The following is a 23,464-nucleotide window of genomic DNA, read 5'->3' as shown; positions in this document are numbered from 1 at the left end:
TGTAGATAAGCGTGTGTTTATCCACTTTGGATGCAAAACCTTGAAGGCAGATTATTATCTGAATGTTGACAGATTAGTAAAAGCAGAGGGGCAACGAGACCTGGGTGTCGTGGTGCATCAGTCGTTGAAGTTATTCATGCAGGTACAGCATGCAGTAAAGGAAGCAAATGGCATGCTGGCCTTCATAGTTAGGAGATTCGGGTATAGGAGCATGGAGACTTTACTGCAGTTGTAGAGGGCCTTGGTGAGACCACACCTTGAGTATTGTGTGCAGTTTGCTCTCCTAATCTGAGGAAAGACATTCTTGCTATTGAGGGACTACAGTGAAGGTTCACCAGACTGATTCCCAGGAAGGCAGGATTGACATATGAAGAAAGACTGGCTCGACTAGGCTTATATTAACTGTAATTTAGAGTAATTAGTCGGGAGCTCATAGAAACATGTAAAAGCCTGACGGGATTGTACAAGTTAGATGCAGGAAGAATGTTCCTGATGTTGGGGAAATCCACAACCAGGGGTCACAGTCTAAGGATAAGGTGTAAATCATTTAGGAAAGAGATGAGAAGAAACTGCTTCACTCAGATAATTATGAACTTGTGGAATTCTCTACCACAGAAAGTTGTGGAGGCCAGTTCGTTAGATATATTCAAAAGGGTGTTAGATGTGGCCCTTACGGCTGAAGTGATCAAGGGGTCTGGAGAGAAAGCAGGAAAGGGTATGAAGCTGCATGATCAGCCATGATCATATTGAGTGGTGGTGCAGGCTCGAAGCGCCGAATGGCCTACGCCTGCACGTACTTTCTAAGTTTCTATGTTTCTATCTTCAGAATGTGAGGTGCTTTGTTGCGCTTCGCCTTTTATTAAGAAAAATGAAACACTAGTTACAAAATCTTTAAAATTGAACTAAGGCAGCTTGTAAGCATTGGTGGTAAAGGGGTAGAATTCTCACCTGTCAGCTGGGAAACCTGGGTTCGATTCCTGGCAAATGTAGTTTTCATTGAAATATTTCAGCAAGCGAACATTTAAAAATTTAGCTGACCGGCTGTTTAAAAAGCAGACGCAGTGAGGTGCGGCTGTTTAATGAACGAGAGCACAGATCTACTTCTGTAGAAAGAGCGGAAGCATAGCGGAGCCGCTGTTCACAGAGTGGGAGCAGAGGGGAGGACTTGTAAAAGTGAGCGAGTGAAGGGTTTGGGTTATTTTTGAAATACCGCGAGCAGAGGGAAGCGGATATTTAAAAAGCAAGATCACACAGGAATGGCTGTTTACAGTGCGGCAGCTGAGAGGAGCGGGTGTTGAAAGAGCGGGAGCAAGGCTGGGCAGCAGTTTAATAATCAGGAGCAGAAAGCAGCGGCAGTATCATTTCCTCGACCTGTGGCACTTTTCCAGCAATTGCTCAATAATTCGATCAATGTACTATCTCCAAGTTTGCAGATGACACGAAGCAGTGCGAGCCGTGAGGAGGAAGCTAGGAGGCTGTAGGGGTCTTGGCCAGGTTAGTTGAATGGGCAAATGCATGGCAGATGCAGTATAATGTGGATAAGTGTGAGCTTATCCACTTTGGTAGCAAAAACTGGAAGGCAGATTATTATCTGAATGATGACAGATTAGTAAGAGGAAGTGCAACGAGACCTGGGTCTCATGGTACATCAGTTGTTGAAGGTAGGCATGCAAGTACAGCAGGCAAGAAAAAAAGCAAATGACATGCTGGCCTTCATAGCAAGGGGATTTGAGTATAGGAGCAGGGAAGTCTTACTGCAGTTGTCCAGGTCCTTGGTGAGAGTCACCTTGAGTATTGTGTGCAATTTTGCTGTGCTAATCTGAGGAAGGATATTCTTGCTATTGAGGGATTGCAGCGAATGTTCACCATACTGATTCCCGGGATGGCAGGACTGACATATGAAGAAAGACTGGATCGACTAGGCTTATAATCACTGGAATTTAGAAGAATGAGAGGGGACCTCATTGAAACATATAACACTCTGACGGGATTGGACAGCTTAGATGCCAGATGAATGTTGCCGATGTTGAGGAAGTCCAGATCCATGGGGTCACAGTCGATGGATAAGGGGTAAGCCATTTAGGACCGAGAAGAGGAGAAGCTTCTTCACTCAGTGAACCTGTGGAATTCTCTACCACCGAAAGTTTTTGAGATTAGTTCGTTACATATATCAAAAGTGAGTTAGATGTGGGCCTTACGGCTGAAGGGATCAAGGGATATGGAAAGAAAGCAGGAATGGGGTACTGAAATTGCATGATCAGCCATGCTCATGTTGAATGGTGGTGCAGTCTCGAAGGGCCGAATGGCCTACTCCTGCATCTACTTTCTATATTTCTATGGTTCTAGCTTCAGAATGTGAAGTGCCTTGTTGTCTTTTGTTATGCTTCGCATTTTATTAACATAAATGAAACACTAATTGCGCTATCTTTAAAAGTGAATGAGGCAAATGTGTAAGCATTGGTAGTGCAGGTGTAGAATTCTCGCCTGCCACGCGGGAGAATGGTCGCACAACTTCGCGTTCAAGCCACGACCCTGAGATTAAGTGTCTCGTGAGCCTGTGATCGGTGTGGGGGGATCTTTCTCCCATGCTGTGCCATCTTACATCACAGAGACGCGCATTAGCCCGCTGTTTGAGGCTGCATTTCCCGCTTTCCGCCGGCAGCGGCTGACTGGAGAATGTGGGGCCGGAATGTTACTGCTTGTCCTCTCATTACTCACTCTGAAGCTAGGGACCAGCGATTTCAAGATGGGTTTGTTTGAAGCTTGGATCTGCTGTTATGGAGCGCGGTGGCACTCAGACAATCTCTCACAGCTCAACTGAATGCACAGAAATGTGCAGATTTGAGAGGGGCTTTCTGCACAATCAGGCCTGGAAATGGGATGGGCTGAGAAACAGAGTTTAGAATTTGAGTGTGTACAGAACTGTACAGAGAAATCAGCATTGCAACAAGGCTGTGAGACGCTTCACTTTGTAAACATTGAACAACGTATGTGATTTATTCATTTTTTTCAAAATTATTTCGCCCGACTTCGGACCAGGAACCTTTTGCCTGTGAGGCGAATATGATAACTACTGCACTACAGAAAAACTTTAGTAGATGCAATTTTAGGAACAAACCCAGAGCTTTAACGTACAGAGCTTGCCTGTACTTCAACAGCTAGTTTTACGAGTATAGTTTGACGGGGCAATATGTAGGATGGCTTTGAGTGTGGCAGGAATTGATCTTGTGTTTTCCATACTTTACACATAGGAACAAGAGGTCGCCATTTAGCAGCGAGTGGATTGGATCTGGAATGCAGTGCTTGAAAAGGCGGTGGAGGCAGACTCAATTTCATCTTTCAAAAGGGAGCTGGATAAGTGTCTGAAGAAAAAACAATTGCAGGGCTACAGGGAAAGGGCGGGAGACTGGGACTTGCCTAAAGTGAGTACGATGGCCTTCTTCTGCGGTTGTGAAAATGTTAGATTCCTTTGTCAAAGAAACAGTAGCAGGTCATTTGGAAAAGCAAAATTCGGTCAGGCAGAATCAGCAGGGATTTATGAAGGGGAAGTCATGTGTGACAAATTTGAAGATGTAACGAACAGGGGGAATAAAGAGGAACCAGCGGGTGCAGTGTATTTGGATTTCCAGAAGGCATTTGACAAGGTGCCACATAAAAGGATACTGCACAAGATAAAATTGCACGGGGTTTTGGGTAATATATTGGCATGGATAGAGGATTGGCTGACTAACAGAAAACAGATTTGGGAGAAACGGTTCACTCTCTGGTTGGGGTGCCGCAGGGATCAGTGCTGGGACCCCAACTATTTACAATCTATATAAACGACTTGGAAGAAGGGAATGACTGTAACGTAGCCAGGTTTGCTGATGATACAAAGATGGAAGGAAAAACAATGTATGAGGAGGACACAGCAAATCTGCAAAAGGACATAGACAGGTTAAGTGAGTGGAAAAAAATGTTGTAGTGGTGTAAATGTTGGAAAGTGCGAGGTCATGCACTTTGGCAGAAAGAAATCAAAGAGCAAGTTATTAATTAAATGGAGAAAGATTGCAAACTGCCGCAGTACAGCGGGATCTGGGGGCACTTGTGCATGAAACACAAAAGGATAGTATGCAAGTAGAGTAATTGATCAGGAGGGTAAATATTTACTTGGCCTTTGTTGCAAAAGCGATGGAGTATAAAAGTAGCGAATTCTTGCTAGAGCGAAATTAGGTACTGGCGAGGCCACACCTGGAACACTGCATGCAGTTTTGCTTTACAAATTTATGAAAGTATATACTTGCTTTGGAGGCAGTTCAGCGAAGGTACACTAGGTTGCTTCTGGGGATGAGGGGATTGACTTATGACGAAAGCTTGAGTAGGTTGGGCCTCTACTCATTGGACTTCAGAAGAATGCGAGGTGATCTTATGGAAACGTATGTGATTATGAGGTGGCTTGACAAGGTGGATGCAGAGAGGATGTTTCCAGTGATGGGGGAGACTAGAACTAGACGGCATGATCTTAGAATAAGGGGCTGCGCAATTAAAACAGAGATGAGGAGAGATTTCTTCTCTCAGAGAGTTGTTAATCTGTGGAATTCACTGCCTCAGAGAGCTGTGGATGCTGCGATATTAAATAAATTTAAGACAGAAATAGATAGTTTCTTAAACGATAATGGGATAAGGGGTTAAGGGAAGCGGGCGGGGAAGTGGTGCTTGGTCCATGATCAGATCAGCCATGATCTTATTAAATGTTGGAATAGGCACGAGGTGCCGTATGGCCTACTCCTGCTCCTATGTCTTATGTTTGTATATTCTTATGTTCCGTGCTGTAACCATTCCACGATTCCATGATGCTCTAAGTTAGTGGCACATTTAATAGTATGGATGCAAGCAGAACATTGGAAATGGATATTGATTGAGTGCGCAAAACTTCAGGCATTGAATTAAGAAGATTCGGGGGTTTCGAAATTGGGGAGTTTAATGTTTGAAAGGAATATCTTTGTTTGGTGCAGTTTCGGTCAGAGAAATGCTTGTGAAATAATTGTTTTTGCAGAAACGGATGCAGCACTTCAACTTATGGGTTAACACTTCCTTCTGGTGTCGGAGTCACAATTCTTTTCGATGTTATTCTTCCAGAATTTATATTTCCTTTGCTGTTTCACAATAACCAGGCCTTTGAACGAAAGTCTGTCCACTGTTTCCCCTGTCTCATGTAGATGTTACCGGCATTGAACATTCTGAACCAGAATCCTAATGCACAGTGTGTAAATCATGTTTGACAAATTTTCAGGGGTTATTTAAGGCTGTAACGAGCAGGAGGCATACGGGGCAACCAGTGGATGTGGTGCATTTGGATTTCCAGAAGGCTTTCGATAATATGCCATATAAAAGGTTACTGCACAAGATAAATCTCACGGGTTTTGGGTAATAGATTAGCATCGATAGCGTATTGACTAATTAAGAGAAAACAGAGCGTCAGGATGAATGTGTCATTTTCCCTTTAGGAAACAGTGACTAGTGGGATGCCGCAGGGATCGATGTTGTGTCGTCAACATTTTAGAGTCTATATTAATGACTTCCATGCAGGGACCGAGTGTATGGTAGCCAGGTTTGCTGATGATACAAAGATGGGTGGGAAAGAACATTATGAGGATGACACAAAAAATCTGCAAAGGGATATAGACAGGCTAAGTGAGTGGGCAAAAGTTTGGCAGATGGAGTATAAAGTGGGAAAATGTGAAGTTATCCACTTTGGAAGAAATACTGGAAAAGCAAATTATATTTTAAAGGGAGTAAAATTGCAAAGTGCTGCAGTACACAGGGACCTTGGTGTCCTTGTGTACGAAACACAAAATGTTTGTATGCAGGTACAACAAGTAATCAGGAAGGCAAATTTAATGTTGACCTTTATTGCAAGGGGGACAGAGTATGAACGCAGAGAAGTTCTGCTGCAACTGTACAGGGTATTGGTGAGGCGCACCTGGAGTACAGCATACAATTCTGTTCCCCGTAATTAAGGAAGGATTTACTTTTATTGGAGGCTGTTCAGGGAAGGTTCACGAGAATGATTCCGGAGATGAGGGGGTTGACTTATGAGGATAGGTTGAGTAGGTTGGGTCTATAAACATTGGAGTTCAGAAAAATGAGAGGTAATCTGATTGAAACTTAGAAGATAAGGAAGGTGCCCGACAAGGTGGATGCAGAGAGGATAGTTCCACTCATGGAGAGACTAAATTTAGAGGACATAGTCTTAGAATAAGGGACCGCCCACATAAAACTGAGATGAGGAGAAATTTCTTCTCTCATAGGATTGCAAATCAGAGAGCTGTGGAGGATGGGTCATTGAATACATTTTAAGTGGAGATAGACAGAGTTTTGAAGAATAAGGGAGTGAAGGGTTATGGGGAGCAGGCAGGGAGCTGAGTCCATGATCAGATCAGTGATGATCTTATTGAATGGTGGTGCAGGCCCAAGAGGCCGTATAGCCTATTCCTATTTCTTATGTTGTTATGTACCTATTTGCAATCTATCCTGATAAATTTGACAAAAGTTGCCCCAGATTCCTAAAGCCACCAGGAAAGAAGATTTTGAACCAGCCTCCTAAAATACCCTGTGTAAAATGGGATATGGTTTAGCAATTAACATACAATACACAGAAAGAAATGATCGAAGTTTCGACTCTCCCTTAGTTAGCAATTCATTCAACAAAATAACGGACGGTGACTGGTAGGTGAGTGCTGCTTCTAACACCCGGTGGGAGTGGAGGGTATTTTAAAGCCCTTTTATTGCACAAACTTCATCTAGACGACCATCTCAAGTCACTGTTTAAACGCCGTGGCTCAAAGCTGGCGCCTCTGACTCAAGATCACAAGGCTGCGTGTATACATCACGTCGGGGTCACATTTTCTTTTGGATAATTCCGGAATTGATATTTTCTTCGCTGCTTCGCAATAACCAGACGCTTGCTCCAAGTTCTGTCTCACTTTACCCCGTTGCCAGGCGGAGGATTGACTGATGCCCTCATTTATTGCATGTGACAAAACACAAATGTTCAAAATCAACATGCAGAAGGCCACAAACAGTATTGAATATTCAGGATGGCCGAGCGGCCAAAGCAGCTCCGTGCAGATCGCAGTCTCCTGTCGAATATTCCTGCGTTGGTGTTCCACTTCTGCCGCTTGTTATTTTTAATTATTAAGCGAAACTCAGTTGTTTGATACCACGACCAACTCCTTAAAAGTGGAATTCAGAAGTTCACCTATTCGCTTAACATTTCCGTCTGACCTGGTACTGAAAATGGAGATGTGTACGCAGTGTGCCAGTTAATATGTTCGCCTCAAACGCGAAAGCATCTTGGGCCGAAATATTTTCTGGAGCTTTCTCGTCTTGCATGCTCAGGGACGAGTTTTTTCTCCTGTGGAAGGACATAATATCATAGCCATGTAAGAATTAGGAGCAGGATTATGCCATTCGGCACGTGGAGCCTGGTCCACCATTCAAGCAGGTCCTGGCAGTTCTTAGACAGCAAGTTTAAACATCTGGTGCGGAGCAAATTGGTGCCTGGCTGTCATCAGTGACGAAAATGTTTGTTTGGCAGAAGTCGGTAAAACAATAGCCCATTTTACACACTGTATTTTAGAAGTCTGCTTCAAAATATTCATTGCTGATGACACCCGGAATCTGTGGCAACTAATGTCAAATTTAACAGCACCGGTTATTCCTATGGTGCACAGACAATAGAATCAGGAGCGAAGTTAAAAGCCCATATTGCTCATTTTCAGAATCGATGCAGTACGATTACAAATAATGTGAAATAATTTTACAGTGACAAGATTTGGAAGTTAGTGTTTCTTTTATGTGTGTCTTTAATTAAACTTTGTGGAGTCTGACGCCCGTTCATGCATCCGCTGAGTAAAAAAGGAAGGGTTTTAACATTGACCAGACTGCACTTCCCCCGAGCTCATCCTTTATATTCAGTGGTTTCTCGCCCTTTGATGGGCTTCTGTGTAGAGGATATTGCGTAAAAGGTCCCCGGTGGATCCGTTTTCATTCAAATATATCCATTTATTGAAGTGAAATAAAGAGCAATTAAGAAATAAGGGTGCTCTTTTGCCAGGAGACTAAATAGCAAATAAAAAGAGCAAATGCTGGAAATCTCAGCAGGGCAGGCAGCGTTTTCTCTTTTGTCAGGAATTTAAGCTCACCTCCGATTGTTGATCCACAGCAAGTTTAAAAATAATGTTCCCGCCTAGTATCCAACCGTGAACGTTCCACATTTAAAGCAAATGTGACAGCCGCTACACTGCTCAAATGTTTGGCACAGCAGGCACAACAGAGTGGAGCTGACCAGTGAGCTCCGTCTGTGCTGATCGGGACTGATGTTTGATTTGAAAGCAAGTCATCCTCGACTCTAAGAGACGGCCTAAGAAGTGAAGAGGATCGCGAATATGTTGGCTCACCTTAAACAACGTCAGTCCATCACTGAAAGCTCTCAATCCTTCTCCTCCGCTGCCCTTTACAGAAATGTCATGGATTACCTCATCCACCATGTTCGCTTCAATGACTTCACAGTGGGGCCACAATGGATCTCACCATCGCCCCGCGGTCAGCAAACTCACCCAGTTTGTAAAATTAAACCCGGAAAACGTTTCTGGCAAAGGGTAAGAGATGCAAGAGAATCTCTCAGCTCGACCTGTAACATAAAGTCATGGCGCTAACAGCAATTATTAATCCTCTCACATACCTCAATTATTCTTATGCAATGCATTGATATAGAATCGAAACCAGGTTATTCCGCCAGACGTAACCACTCGACCACGAGGAAACAGCTATGATACTTGTAGATATAGTCACATATAATTATATATGAATCTGAATATGAACGGCTAGCTGCTTAGACCTCACGGCGCAACTTCAGCATGTCTAAATCGAAGTGAGTGAAATTGTTCTACAGTCACGCCCATTTCATATTTTGTTCCCTTTTAAATACTAGACACGGAGACGGGGGAATAAATAGATAAGTCAAAGCACAGCGATATAGACGTGAAGAAGAGGAAATGTACTCTCCCCGCTCAGAAATAATGCAGAAACTTTTATGCTGCGCTCGAGGCGGCCACCCGCAGCCCGAATGAACTAAGGTCCCAATAGCACGTTGAATGTTAGAGTGGGGCCCTTTGGCGCTTCAGAAGACAGGTCGAAAAGACCAAGCCACTGATTCGGTCTCAAGTGCTCCTCCTATCAAGAATAGCTGAAGTTGGATTTTTAGAAACCCAATGTAGTGATATAAGTTTTGCTGTATGGGAAATGTGTTCAGAAATGGACAAGTAGTAGTAAGTAGGTGCAGTCTGGGTAAAGCCCAGATGTTAAATTTATTTCGCCCAGCAACAATTAAGAGGGTGTGGTGACAAGCTTAACAAACATATATATTTAATAACAGGATGCTGACTTGTGTTTAGGCTAGGTGTTCAACAACAGGATTCTTAGGCTGTTGTTATATATATGAATGTAGTCGCCTACTTGCTTTCTGTATAACTGCTATGCAGCTCAGTGAATCTTGGAGATCAGGTTGGAGAACTGAGTGAGTGGCTGACAGACACTACCAATCTCTTTTGCAAGTAATAAATTTGTCTTTTCACTTCTACAGAACTCGGTGTGCATGTTTTCCTTTAAATATTCCACAACAAAATGGCGTAGTCGGCAGCATTTCTCGGGAAACGGACAACCAGTCGTCTACAGACCATCACAGAGAGTGAGTATTTTTCGCTACCATTCTTAAATCCGATGTGATCTGTGACGTAATGTGTCGGTCGACTCGGGAGTCTGTAAAGTGAAAAGACTTGTTATACAGTGAACAGAAGTAAGTAACATTTAGTTAAAGTTATTATATAGATTAAAGACGTCGACAAGAAACAGTGGTTGCGATATATGTCAGCAGTTGGAAGTAAATTAAGTTAGTTATAATAGTATAAGTCCAGAGTTTACAATACAAATTTCCGGATAACAGTCGAGGACTAGTTGATCTTGGTCGCCGAAGTACCTGAGTGCTTGGTAGTTTTCTAGAGAGTTACCGAACTCGGAAGAGATTAAACTATCAAGCATCGTTGCAGACAAAGGGTGGGCCAACGGGGGTAAAATAGACTGAGGAGCAGAAGTGTTGCTCATGAGGTTTTATGCCGATGACGGCCAGAGACTTATAGATAAAATGATAAAAGACGGTTGGGATCCGTCCAGAGAGCCACCTACTCAAACCGAGAGCTGGGCGAAAGAGATGAAAAAAACGACAACGAATGCTGGCATAATTATAGCACGACGATTTCTGACATACGACAATTGTACAAACCAAAATATAAAGAAACTAAAAGAATTGAAGTGGACATTGCGTCCTTCACAAATGTTGGTGTGAACAATGCAAACTGCAAACAAGCTTCAAGGGGGTGGGGGGGGGGGAGTAATGTTATGTATGTAAACAGTGTAAATGTTTAAGACTTGCCACCAGAGGGTACAAATGTTGGAGGCCCAAGCGTCGCCTGCACACCTTGTTAAAGGGAATATAAAAGGTTCTCTGCCATGCTGCTTCGGCACACTGGAGTTGTATTAAAGAAAATAAGGTCAAATCAGCTTTAGCTTGCAGTACTCAATTTTGTGGAGTTCTTCCATATCTATCAGTATCACTCCCTCGCGTGTTTAGCCATGATGGTGCAGAAATCCCTTCTCAAAGCTACACATTCAGGCTACTTCAGTTGAGTTGTGAGAGATTATTAAAGGATTCTGCACAGCTGCCTCGCTTCACAAAGGCTGATCAAAGTCACAAACAACCCATCGACTAATCGCTCTTAACCAACTCCAGAGTGAGTGAGGCTGGGACAAGGCTGGTTGCATTGGGGGGCTGACAAGGTGTCACTTTATTCAGAGCTGTGTAATCTACAGTCAGACAGTATGAACCATTCTGTTTCTTTATTGGCCACATGGGTGAATTACTGGTGCACTCAGCTTCCTGGAGTAAGCCACTGTCCAGCCGATCTTGTAGAATTTGTTTGACTGCCTTCCTGGCTTCAGGTTTGATTGGATATTGTTTACGAGTGGTGTGCTCAGATCAAATAATATTACTTTGTTTACGTGTGACCTTGTGGCAGATCCGTCAAACCCTGTGATTAAAACTGTCCGTTTGGTTGTGGCTAGGGGAATATCTGTCATTGAGACAGAGGCGCCTGTATCCGCTAACATGTCACATGGCCAGCCCCCGAATAGTGCTGGAATGTGGATCCGAGGATCACATTCGCTCTGAGCGGAGTCGTTGACTTTCAGTCCTTTGCCAGGTCCTTACGGGCCAGGAGAAACTGATCCTAAGATTCATTTTACCCCAGGAGCAGTTATTCTCTTCAAATTAAGAAATTCTCCAATATTCAAAAGGTATCGCCCACTGAATTAAAGCAGAGTTCAAAGCTGCCTGTGAAAGAGTTAACTTCCTTTGTTTCGAAAGCCGACAGAAACAGATACCATCAATCAATGTCAACTTTCTCCCACAGCTTGTATCTTTTCAGTGTAAAAACATAATCTTCCCTTTCAGGCAGTGTAGTCAGGTGAATTTATAATTGGGAACAAAGAAATGGCAGAACAATTGAACAAATATTTTGGTTCTGTTTTCTAAAAGGAAGGTACAAATAACCTTCCGGAAATACTAGGGGACCGAGGATCTAGTGAGAAGGAGGAACTGAAGGAAATCCTTATTAGTCAGGAAATTGTGTTTGGGAAATTGAAGGCCGATAAATCCCCAGGGCCTGATAGTCTGCATCTCAATGTACTTAAGGAATTGGCCCTAGAAATGGTGCATGCATTGGTGATCATTTTTCAAGTCTTTTGGATCTGGATCAGTTCCTATGGACTGGAGGGTAGCTAATGTAACACGACGTTTTAAAAAGGAAGGGAGAAAGAAAACCGGAAATTACAGACTGGTTAGCCTGACTATGGTAGTGGGGATACTGCTGGAATCAATTATTAAAGATGAAATAGCAGCGCATTTGGAAAGAGTGACAGGATTGATCCAAGTCAGCATGGATTTATGAAAAGGAAATCATGCTTGACAAATCTTCAAGAATTTTTTGAGGATGTAACTGGTAGAGTGGATAAGGGAGAATCAGTGGATGTGGTGTATTTGGACTTTCAAAAGGCTTTTGACAAAGTCCCACACAAGGGATTGGTGTGCGAAATTACAACACATTATATTGGAGGTATTGTATTGACGTGGTTAGAGAACTTGTTGGCAGACAGGAAGCAGAGAGTCGGGAAAACGGGTCCTTTTCAGATTGGTAAGCAGTGACTAGTCGGGTGCCGCAGGGCTCAGTGCTGGGACCCCACATGTTTACCAAATACATCAATGACTTAGACGAAGGAATTGAGTGTAATATCTCCAAGTTTGCAGATGACACTAAGCTGGCTGGCGGTGTGAGCTGTGAGAAGGATGCTATGAGGTTGCAGGGTGACTTGGACAGGTTAGGTGAGTGGGCAAATGCATGGCAGATGCACTATAATGTGGATAAATGTGAGGTTATCCAATTGGTGGCAAAAACATAAAGGCAGAATATTATCTAAATGGCGGCAGATTCGGAAAAGGGGAGATGCAAAGAGACGTGGGTGTCATGGTACATCAGTCATTGAAAGTTGGCATGCAGGTACAGCAAGCAGTGAAAAAGGCAATTGGCATGTTGGCCTTCATAGCTAGGGGATTTGAGTATAGGAGCAGGGAGGTCTTACTGCAGTTGTACAGGGCCTTGGTGAGGCCTCAGCTGGAATATTGTCCTGAGGAAGGACTTTTTTTCTATTGAGGGAGTGAAGCGAAGGTTGACCAGACTGATTCCCTGGATGACAGGACTGGCCTATGAGGAGAGATTGGATCGACTGGGCCTGTATTCACTGAAGGGATCTCATAGAAACATATCCAATTATGACGGGACTGGCAGGTTAGATGCCGGAAGAATGTTCCCGATGTTGGGGACATCCAGAACCAGGGATCACAATCTAAGGATAAGGGGTAAGCAATTTTGGACCGAGATGAGGAGAAACTTCTTCACTCAGAGAATTGTGAACCTCTGGAATTCTCTGCCACAGAAAGTTGTTGAGGCCAGTTCATTAGATATATTCAAAAGTGAATTAGATGTGACCACTAAGTCTAAATGTATCAAGGCATATGGAGAGAAAGCAGGAAAGGGTTACTTATGTGAATGATCAGCCATGATCTTATTGAATGGTGGTGCAGGCTCGAAGGTCCTGCACCTATTTTCTATGTTTCTACCTTTTCCAGACCCCCACCTCCCATGGGTGAAGAGATCTTCTCTAAACCTCCCCGTCTTCTATATTATCATCTACCATCACACCTACTGTCGGTTTATTTTGTCGCTTTCTCAGTCAATAGTCTTCACAATACGCGTGAGTCACTAAAACGAGGGCTTTCTCCTCTTTTTTTCCCTCGACTCCCACTACCTCCTTTGTACCGCTGTGGGTCGTCTGGTTTCCAATTTTGTGTAATCACCATGCCTTCGTTAAGGTCCCACATGGCAGATTGGTCATGAAAGTAAAAGCCATGGTATCCAGGGCAAAGTTGCAAGTTGGATCCAAAATTGGCTCAAAGACAGGAAGCAAAGGTTAATGTTTGATGTGTGCTTTTGTGATTGGAAGGATGCTTCCAGTGGCGTTCCGCAGTACTCAGTTCTATGTCCCTTGATTTTTATGGTATACATCAATGGTCTAGACGTAAATATAGGGGGTATGATTAAGAAGTATTCAGGTGATACTGAAATAGGCTGCGTGGTTGATAATGAAGAAGAAAGCTGCCGACTGCAGTAAGATATCAATCAACTGGTCAGGTGAGCAGAACAGTGACAAATGGAATTTAATCCAGAGAAGTGTGAGGTCATCATCATACGAAGCCCCTCGGAATTGAGGAACACTTACACCCCTCTAAAAACGAGTCCTTAGATGGCTGAACAATCCAGTATGAGAACCACAGTCCCTGTCACACGAGGGACAGATAGTCGTTCAGGGTAAGGATGGATGGGACAGGTCAGCCGCAAACTCTTTCCACTGCCTGCGAATGGTTTCTGAATGCTCTCGGCGATGAAACTCGAGGTGCTCAGCGCCCTACCGGATGCACTTCTACCACTTTGGGCGGTCTTTGTCCAAGGACTCCCAGCTGTCAGTGTGGATGTTGCACTTTATCAGGGAGGCTTTGAGGGTGTCCTTGTAACGTTTCCTCTGCCCACGTTTATCTCGTTCGCCGTGAAGCAGTTCCAAATAGACCACTTGCTTTGGGATCTCGTGTCTGGCATGTGAATAATGTGGCCTGCACAGCGGAGCTGATTGAGTGTGGTCAGTGCTTCAATGCTGGGTATTTTGGCCTGGTCGAGGATGCTAACGTTGATGTTTATGTCCACCCAGAGGTTTGTAGGAAATGCGGAGACATCATTGGTGGTATTTATCCAGTGACTTGAGTTGTCTACTGCACAAGGTCCGCGTCTCTGAGGCAAACAGGAGGGTGGGTATTACTACAGCCCTGTAGACCATGAGCTTGGTGTTCAAACACTCTTTTCCTCGGGTGGCCAAAGGCGGTGTTGAATCTCGTCATCACTGTCTGCGCTTGTTGATAAGAGGTTAACAAGGTATGGAAAATGGTTCACATTGTCCAGGGCCACGCCGTCGATTTTGATGACAGCGGAGCAGTGTTGTGCAGCGGGGACAGGCTGGTGTAGGACTTTTATCTTACGGATGTTTAGCGTAAGGCCCATTCTTTCGTATGGCTCAGTAAATACGTCGACTATTTTCTGGACTTCAGCCTCTGAATGTGCGCAGACACAGGCATCGTCCGCTTACTGCAGCTCGACGACAGAGGTTCGGGTGGTCTTTGAGTTGGTCTGGAGACGACGAAGGTTGAACAGGTTTCTACTGGTTCTGTAGTTCAGTTCCACTCCAGTGGGGAGCTTGTTGACTGTGAGGTGTAGCATGGCAGCGAGGATGATTGAGAAGAGGGTTGGGGCGATGATGAAGCCCTGTTTGACCCGGGTCCGGACGTGGAGTGGGTTTGTAATGGATTTGCTGGTAAGGATCACGGCCTGCATGTCGTCATGGAGCAGGCGGAGGATGGTGACGAACTCTTCAGGGCATCCGAAATGGAAGAGGACGCTCCATAGACCCTTGAGGTTTAATGTACCAAAGGCTATTTTAAGATCAAAGAAAGCCAAGTATAAGGCCTGGTGCTGTTCCCAGCATTTTTCCTGCAGCTGTCGCTGTAAAAATCATGTCTGTTGTGCTCCGTTGGGGATGAAATCAGCACTGTGACTGTACGAGGAGCTTCTTAGGCACAGGGAGAAGACGGTTGAGGAGGACTCTAGCGGCGACTTTCCCAGTGGCTGATAACAGTGAGATTCCTCTTCAGTTGCCGAAGTCGGACTTTCCCCTTTTAAAAAAATGGGCATGATCACTGCATCTCAGAAATCATCCGGCATGCTCTCTTCTCTCCAGATGAGAGATATGAGGTCATGTATTCACGCCAACAGTGTCATTCCATCATACTTCAGTGCATCAGCGGGGATTCCATGCGCTCCGGGAGCCTTGTTGTTCTTAAGCTGTCTCATGGATTTTTCTACCTCGTGCAGTGCTGGGGCTTGACTGAAGTGGTGGTGAGTAGCATGCTGCTGGATGGAGTCGAGAACACTTGAGTCAAAGGCAGAGTCTCGATCGAGAAGATCTTCGAAGTGCTCCTTCCAGCGGGCCCTGACTGCCTCGGTGTCCTTGATGAGTGTTTTCCCGTTCTTGGCCAGCAGTGGGATGGGGCCTTGGGTGTTTGGAACGTAAGTGGCCTTGACTGCGATAAAGAATTCTCACACATCATGGCTGTCGGCCAGCTGCTGTATCTCCTGTGGTTTCTCCATCCACCAGCTGTTCTTTAGGTACCATTTTTTTTGTTGGACCTCAGCCTTCAGCCGACTGTAATGCTGCCTTGCTTCTCCCGAGTTGGGTTGTTGTTTAAGTCTCAGAAATGCCCTGCGCTTGTGATCTAATAGCTCTTGGATATCCTGGTCATTCTCTTCAAACCAGTACTTGTGTTTCCTGGTTGAATGGCCGAGCGTCTCTTCACAGGCACTGGTTATGGAGGCCTGGAGTGAAGACCAAGTGCTGTGGGCATTCTGCGTTTCGGGATCATCAAGGCACGCCAGTTTAGCTATAAGGCGCTGCATGTATAGGGCTCTCGTGGCTGGGTTTTTAAATGACCCGGCATTGACTTTTTTGTGGCACAGCTTCTGCTGCCCTCTCCGCTTTGGCGCTATGTTGATATCAATGATGGATTGAATTAGGCGGTGGTCCATACAGCAGTGCTCAGCTCTAGTCATGGCACGGCAGATGCACACACCCTTGCGATCCCTGGCTCAGACGATGACAAATTGAATTTAATCCAGTGAATTGTAAGGTAGTGCATTTTGGGGCGGGCTAACAAGGAAAGGAAACATATTAAATGGTAGAACATTGAGAACCTTAAATGAACAAAGGGACCTGGAAGTATATGCCTACAGATCCCTGAGGTAGCAGGTCAGGTGGATAACGTGGTTTTGATGGCATACTGAATGCTTGACTTATTGTCCGAGGCATGGAGTAGAAGAACAAGTGGGTTTTCTTGAACTTTATAAAACACTGGTTAGCCCACAGCTGGAGTACTGCATGCAGTTCTGGTCACCGCATTAAAGGAAGGACACAATTGCACTGGAGTGGGTAAAGTGAAGTTTGTCGAGGATGTTGCTGGGAGTGGAGAATCTTAGTTATGAGGACAGATTGGATAGTCTGGGTTTGTTTTCCTTGGAACAGAGGAGGCTGAGGGGAAACAACATTGAGGTGTATAAAGTTATGTGGACTAAAAGTGCCTATTTCACTTAGCGGAGTGGTCAACAACCAGGGGGCATAAATTTAAACGTATAGAGGGGATTTGAAGAGAAGATTCTTCATTCTTAGGTTTGTGCGGGCCTGGAACCCATTGCCTGAAAGGCTTGTGGAGGCAGAAAACCTCTCCATATTTAAGAAGTACTTGGATGTGCACCTGAAGTGCCATAACGTGCAGGATTCTCAACCTAGCACTGGAAATTGGGATTAAACTGGATCGCCTATTGTTGGTCGGTGTGGACACGATGGGCCGAAATAGCCTCCTTCTATGCTGTAAACTTTTATCATTCTGTGAAAAGTAATCGCCCAACTTGGGGCTTAAACCCACGACCCCGAGATTAAGAGTCTCATGCTCTTCCGACTGAGCTTCTAAAAAAAGTACTTTCTTTCACTCCTGGCAGCCAGGTGCCTATTGGCTCCGCTTGCTGTCGAAGAACTGCCAGTATCTTCTTTCATGATGGAACAGATTCGAGGAGCCGAATGGCCTATTCCTGCTCCTATGATCTTATGACCTTTCACAGGAGAACAAACTCGCCCCTGAGCATGCATGAGGAGAAAGCTCCAGAAAATATTTCTGCTCGGAGCACTTTCGCATGTGAGGCGAAAGAGTTAACCGCTACACTGCAGAAACATCTCCACTTTCAGCAACAGGTCAGATGGAAATGTTAAGCGAGCAGGTGAATTGCTGAATCCCATTCTAAGAAGTTGGTCATGGTGTCAAACAGATGAGTTTCGCTTAATGATTAAAAATAAGAAGTATCATTCGAACCCACACTTCCAGAGGAGAATGTAATGTTACTACAGCTCGGCCATCCTAACTATTTGCTACCGTGTGTGGCCACCTGCAGGTTGATTTTGAACTTTTGTGTCTTCTCGCATAAAATGAAATCTTTTAAAGTAAATAAAAGCAATTAATTCAACTGTGTGGGAGGCAAGATTAATCACCATTCATTAACCAAGAGCGTTGATTAGCAGAATGAAATAACTGTTATATGGTTACTGAGTGACAGTCGAAACTTCAATAATTGAACTTTAATAAGTTGCAAGACATTAATAATTGATAACTTTTTATCACCGAGATGATTTTACACACTCAGTAGTTGAGGAGACTGGAATAAAACATGCATTGCTCAATCGACAAAGAACCTGGGCTCACTTTGTTAAATTTTCCTTCACAGCAAAACTATTCCCCAAATTAATGTTTCTGCCAGGAATCAAACTGGGGACCTGCAGCATTTGAGGCAAACATGATAACCGTGACATGAAAGAAACCTATCCTGAGGTCTGCGCCCATAAAGAAGTGTTCATCGGCAAGCTAAAATGCTCAAACACCCTTGCTGCAAAAAATTTATTTCACATACATTTCTCTGACCGAAAATGCATAAAGCAAATATCTCATTAAATAAGTTTTCAAAATGTCATTAAACACCAGAATTTCCGCGTCCACTCTCAATCTTCTGAATCAGATGCCTATAGTTTTGTCCGCTCAATCGTTGTCCTTTTGAAATGTTCTGTTTCCATTCACACTACTTAGTGTGCCACCAACTTAGTTTAACCTTGGCAATGTGGTTCACTATTCCTTCATCTAAATCATTGAAACTTTAGTGAAAATCTGAGACAGCCATACAGATACCTGTTGGACACCACTATTCGCATCCTGCCAATTGGAGAACATCCCCAGTATCCCTCCTCTTAATTCCCTGCCATTTTCACACATTGCCTCAGATTTGATTTTTTCCAACAATCCCTTGTGTGGAACCTTATAAAACGCCTGCTGGAAATCGTCATATTAAATCCAGTAAGACCCGTCCCTTGATTCTATTTTCGCCTTTCCTTTTCTTCGGAAGGCTATATTGGCTTTCGATAACGTGCTGCATAGTTTTTTAAAAGTAAGACTTGGATTTATGTTGTGCCTTTCACGACCACCGGACGTCTCAAAGCGCTTTACCGCCAATGATGTACTTATTGGAATGTAGTCACTGTTGTAATATGGGACAGATTTACAAGAGTGATACCTCGACTCCAATTGTTAAATCACCAGGAGAGATTATACCAACTAGGCAGTTAGAGGGTTGAGAACATAAGGAGCAGGACATTTGCCCCACGAGCCTCGTCCACCATTCAATAAGATCATGGCTGATCTGATCTTGGCCACAAAACTACTTTCCTACCTGTTCCACATGCATAGAAACATAGAAAAAAAGTTGCAGGAATAGGCCATTCAGTCCTGCGAGCCTGCACCACCATTCAATAACATCATGGCTGATAACTCACCTCAGCACCCCGTTCCTGCTTTCTCTCCATACCCCTTAAACCCTTTAGCCATAAGGGCCATATTTACCTCCCTCTTCAATATATCTAACGAACTGGCATCAACAACTCTCTGCGGTAGATAATTCCACAGGATATCAACTCTCTGTGTAAAGAAATGTCTCCTCATCTCGGTCCTAAGTGGATTACCCCTTATCCTTAGCCTGTGACCCTTGGCTCTTGACTTCACTAACATCGGGAACATTCTTCCTGCATCTAACCTATCCAATCCCGTCAGAAATTTATATGTTTCTATGAGATCCCCTCTCATTCTTCTGAACTCCAGTGAATACATGCACAATCGAGCCAGTCTCTCCTCATAAGTCAGTCCTGCCATCCCGGGAATCAGTCTGGGGAAACTTCGCTGCACTCCCTCAATAGCAAGAACGTCCTTCCTCAGATTAGGAGATCAAAACTGAACACAATATTCCACGCGAGGCCTCACCAAGGCCCTGTACAACTGGAGTAAGACCTCCCTGCTCCTATACTCAAATCCCCAGTTATGAAGGCCAACATGACATTTGCCTTCTTCACCGCCTTCTGCACCTGTATGGCAACCTTCAATGACTGATGTACCTTGACACCCACGTCTCATTGCACCTCCCCTTTTCCTAATTTGCCGCCATTCAAATAATATTCTGCCTTCACGTTTTTGCCACCAAAGAAGATAACCTCACATTTATCAACAGTATACTACATCCACCATGTATTTGTCCACTAATCTGTCCAAGTCACCCTGCAGCCTCTTAGCATTCTATGCACAGCTCACACCGCCACCCAGTTTAGTGACATCTGCATTCTTGGAGATATTACACTCAATTCCTTCATAGAAACATAGAAACATAGAAACATAGAAATAGGTGCAGGAATAGGCCATTCGGCCCTTCTAGTCTGCACCGTCATTCAACAAGATCATGGCTGATCACCCACACCAGCACCTCCCCCCCCCCCACGCCATCTAAATCATTGATGTGTATTGTAAATAGCTGGGGTACCAGCACTGAGCTCGCGGCACACCACTAGTCACTGCCTGCCATTCTGAAAAGGACCCATTTATCCCGACACTCTGCTTCCTGTCTGACAACCATTTGTATATCCACGTCAATACATTACCCCCAATAACATGTGCTTTAATTTTGCACACCAATCTCTTGTGTGGGACCTTGTCAAAAGCCTTTTGAAAGTCCAAATACACCACATCCACTCGTTCTCCCTTGTCGACTCTACTCGTTACATTCTCAAAAAATTCTGGAAAATTTGTCAAGCATGATTTCCCTTTCATAAATCAATGCTAACTTGGACCGATCCGGTCACTGCTTTCCAAATGCGCTACTATTTCATCTTTAATAATTGATTCCAACATTTGCCCCACTACTGATTTCAGGCTAACCGGTCTATAATTTCCCGTTTTCTCTCTCCCTCCTTTTATAAGAAGTCGTGTTACATTTGCTACTCTCCAGTCCATAGGAACTGATCCAGAGTCGATGGACTGTTGGAAAATGAATAACAAAGCATCCAACCTTTCTAGGGCCACTTCCGAGGGATGCAGACTCTCTGGCCCTGGGGATTTATCGGCCTTCAATCCCATCAATTTCCCAATACAATTTCCTGAATAATAATGACTTCCTTCTGTTGCTCCTTCTCGCTTGACCCTCGGTCCCCTAGTATTTCTGAATGTTTATTGGTGTCATCCTTCGTGAAGACAGAACCAAAGTATTTGTTCAATTGGTCTACCATTTCTTTGTTCCTCATTATAAATTCACCTGATTCTGACTGCATGGGACCTACGTTTGCCTTCGCTAATCTTTGTCTCTTCACATATCTATCGAAGCTTTTGCAGTCAGTTTTTATGTTCCCAGCCAGCTTCCTCTCATACTCTATTTTCCCCTTCATAATTAAACCCTTTGTCCTTCTCTGCTGAATTCTAAATTTCTACCACTCCTAAGGTTTGCTGCTTTTTCTGCACAATTTATATGCCTCTTACTGGGATCTAACACTGTCCCTAACATTCCCTGTTAGCGACGGCTGAGCCACCTTCTCGTTTTATTTTTACTCCAGACAGGGATGTACAATTGATGAAGTTTATTCATGTGATCTTTAAATATTTGCCATTGCCTATCCACCGTCAACCCTTTATGTATCATTCGCCCGTCTATTCTAACCAATTCACGTCTCATACCATCGAAGTTACCTTTCCATAAGTTAAGGACCCTAGTCACTGAATTAACTGTGTCACTCTCCATCTTAATAAAGAATTCTACCATATTATGGTCACTCTTCCCCAAGGGGCCTCGCACAACAAGATTGCTAATTAGTCCATTCTCATTACACATCACCCAGTCGAGGGTGGCCAGCCGTCTAGTAGGTTCCTTGACATATTGGTCTCGAAAACCTTCCGTAATACACTCCAGGAAATCCTCCTCCACCATACTGCTACCAGTTTGGTTAGCCAAATCGATATGTAGATCAAAGTCGCCATGATAACTGCTGGAGTTTTATTGCACGCATCCCTAATGTCTTGTTTGAACGGTCCCCAACCTCACTACTACTGTTTGGTGGTGTATACACAACTCCCAATAGTGTTTTCTACCCTTTCGTATTACGCAGCTCTAACCATACAGATTCCACATCGTCCAAGCTAATGTCCTTCCTTACTATTACACTTGACTCCACTATCGTTCTAGAATCTGTCTATCTTAGCCTTGAATATATTAAATGATTCGGCTTCCACGGGTCTCTGGGGTGGAGAATTCCAGATATCCACCAATGTCAGACAGAAGAAATTCCTTCTCATCGTGTATGTATGTGAACGCACGAAGCGTAGTAAACAAGGGCTGAACAGATACTTTAGAGCACGGGAGGAATTACATTGAAACAACAAAGAAAATATAAATTTCGGCAGAATAAAATAGAAAAGAACTGTGACCCCGACGTGAAATGAACACACCGCCCCACACTAAAGACATAAAGGACGGTATCAAATTGAAAATAAGGGCATACAAAGTGCCCAAAACTAGTGGGAGGACAGAAGATTGGGATGCTTTCAAAAGCCAGCAAAGAATGACTAAAAACATGATTAAGAAAGGGAAGATAAACTATGAAAGTAAACTAGCACGAAATATAAAATCAGATAGCAAGAGTTTCTATTAGTATATAAAAAGGAAAAGAATGGCTTCAGCAAATATTGGTATCTTGTAATGGGGAACATGGAGATGGTAGAAACTCTGAACAAATATTTTGTATTAGTTTTTATGGTAGAGGATACTAACAATATCCCAACAGTAGATAGTGAAGGGGCAATGGCGGGAGAAGGAACTTATCACAATCACAATCACTAAGGATGTGATGCTCAGTAAGATAATGGGACTATAGGCGGATAAATGCCCTGTTTCTGATGGCTTGCATCCTAGGGCCTTAAGAGAAGTTGCGGCATGGATAGAGGATGCATTGGTTGTAATGTAACAAAAGTCCCTGGATTCTTGGGAGGTCCCAGCAGATTGGAAATCTGCAAATGTAACGGCCCTATTTAAAAAAGGAGGCAGGCAAAAATCAGGAAATTATAGATCAGTTAGCCTAACATCTGTGGTTGTGAAAGTGTTGGAGGTCATTATTAAAGTAGCAGGAGCAGGAGATTTGGAAAAGCATAACTCGGTCAGGCAGATTCAGCATGGATTTTAGAAGGGGAAGTCATGTTTGACAAAATTGCTTAAATTAGTTGAGGATGTAACGAACAGGGTGGAAAGGGGGAAACTAGTGGATGTGATGTATTTGCACTTCCACAAGGCATTTGACAAAGTGCCACAGAAAAGATTACTGCATCAGATAAATGTCACGGGTTTGGAGGTAATATATTAGCATGGATAGAGGACTGGTTTACTAACAGGAAACAGAGACTCGGGATAAATGGTTCATTCTCGGGCAATGAGTACCTAGTGGGGTGCCGCAGGGATCAATGCTGGGATCCCAAATATTTACAATCTATATTAACGGCTTGGAAGAAAGGAGCGAGTGAAACGTAGCTAAGTTTGTGGATGATAAAAGATGGGAGGAAAAGCAAAGTGCAGGAAAGTTAGACTGAAAGGAAAAGGAGTTGGAGTAGCGTTGCTGGTGAAATAGGAGAGTCACGCAATAGTAAGGAAGGACATTAGCGTGGATGAGGTGGAATCTGTATGGGTAGAGCTGCTTAACACCAAAGGGCAGAAAACGCTAGTGGGAGTTCTGTACAGACCACCAAACACTCATAATGAGGTTG

The 23,464-nt window shown here is 43.9% G+C and overlaps 1 long non-coding RNA gene across 1 annotated transcript in view; it reads left to right on the top strand.

Annotated features, from left to right (window-relative positions):
• The first annotated feature begins 3,260 nt into the window (after nt 1-3,260).
• The window catches only part of LOC139230471 (uncharacterized), a 104,106-nt gene continuing 83,902 nt past the window's right edge, over nt 3,261-23,464 (top strand). Inside the window, exons 1-2 of the long non-coding RNA XR_011587938.1 lie at nt 3,261-3,422; nt 9,626-9,730. This is a non-coding gene — a long non-coding RNA (uncharacterized lncRNA). The remainder of the gene's footprint in view (nt 3,423-9,625; nt 9,731-23,464) is intronic.

Source organism: Pristiophorus japonicus, chromosome 19 (genome assembly GCF_044704955.1).
Source record: "Pristiophorus japonicus isolate sPriJap1 chromosome 19, sPriJap1.hap1, whole genome shotgun sequence".
In the NCBI taxonomy this organism is placed as follows: domain Eukaryota; kingdom Metazoa; phylum Chordata; class Chondrichthyes; family Pristiophoridae; genus Pristiophorus; species Pristiophorus japonicus.
Note: the sequence above shows the minus strand (reverse complement) of the source record. Positions and strands in the feature narration are given on the sequence as shown.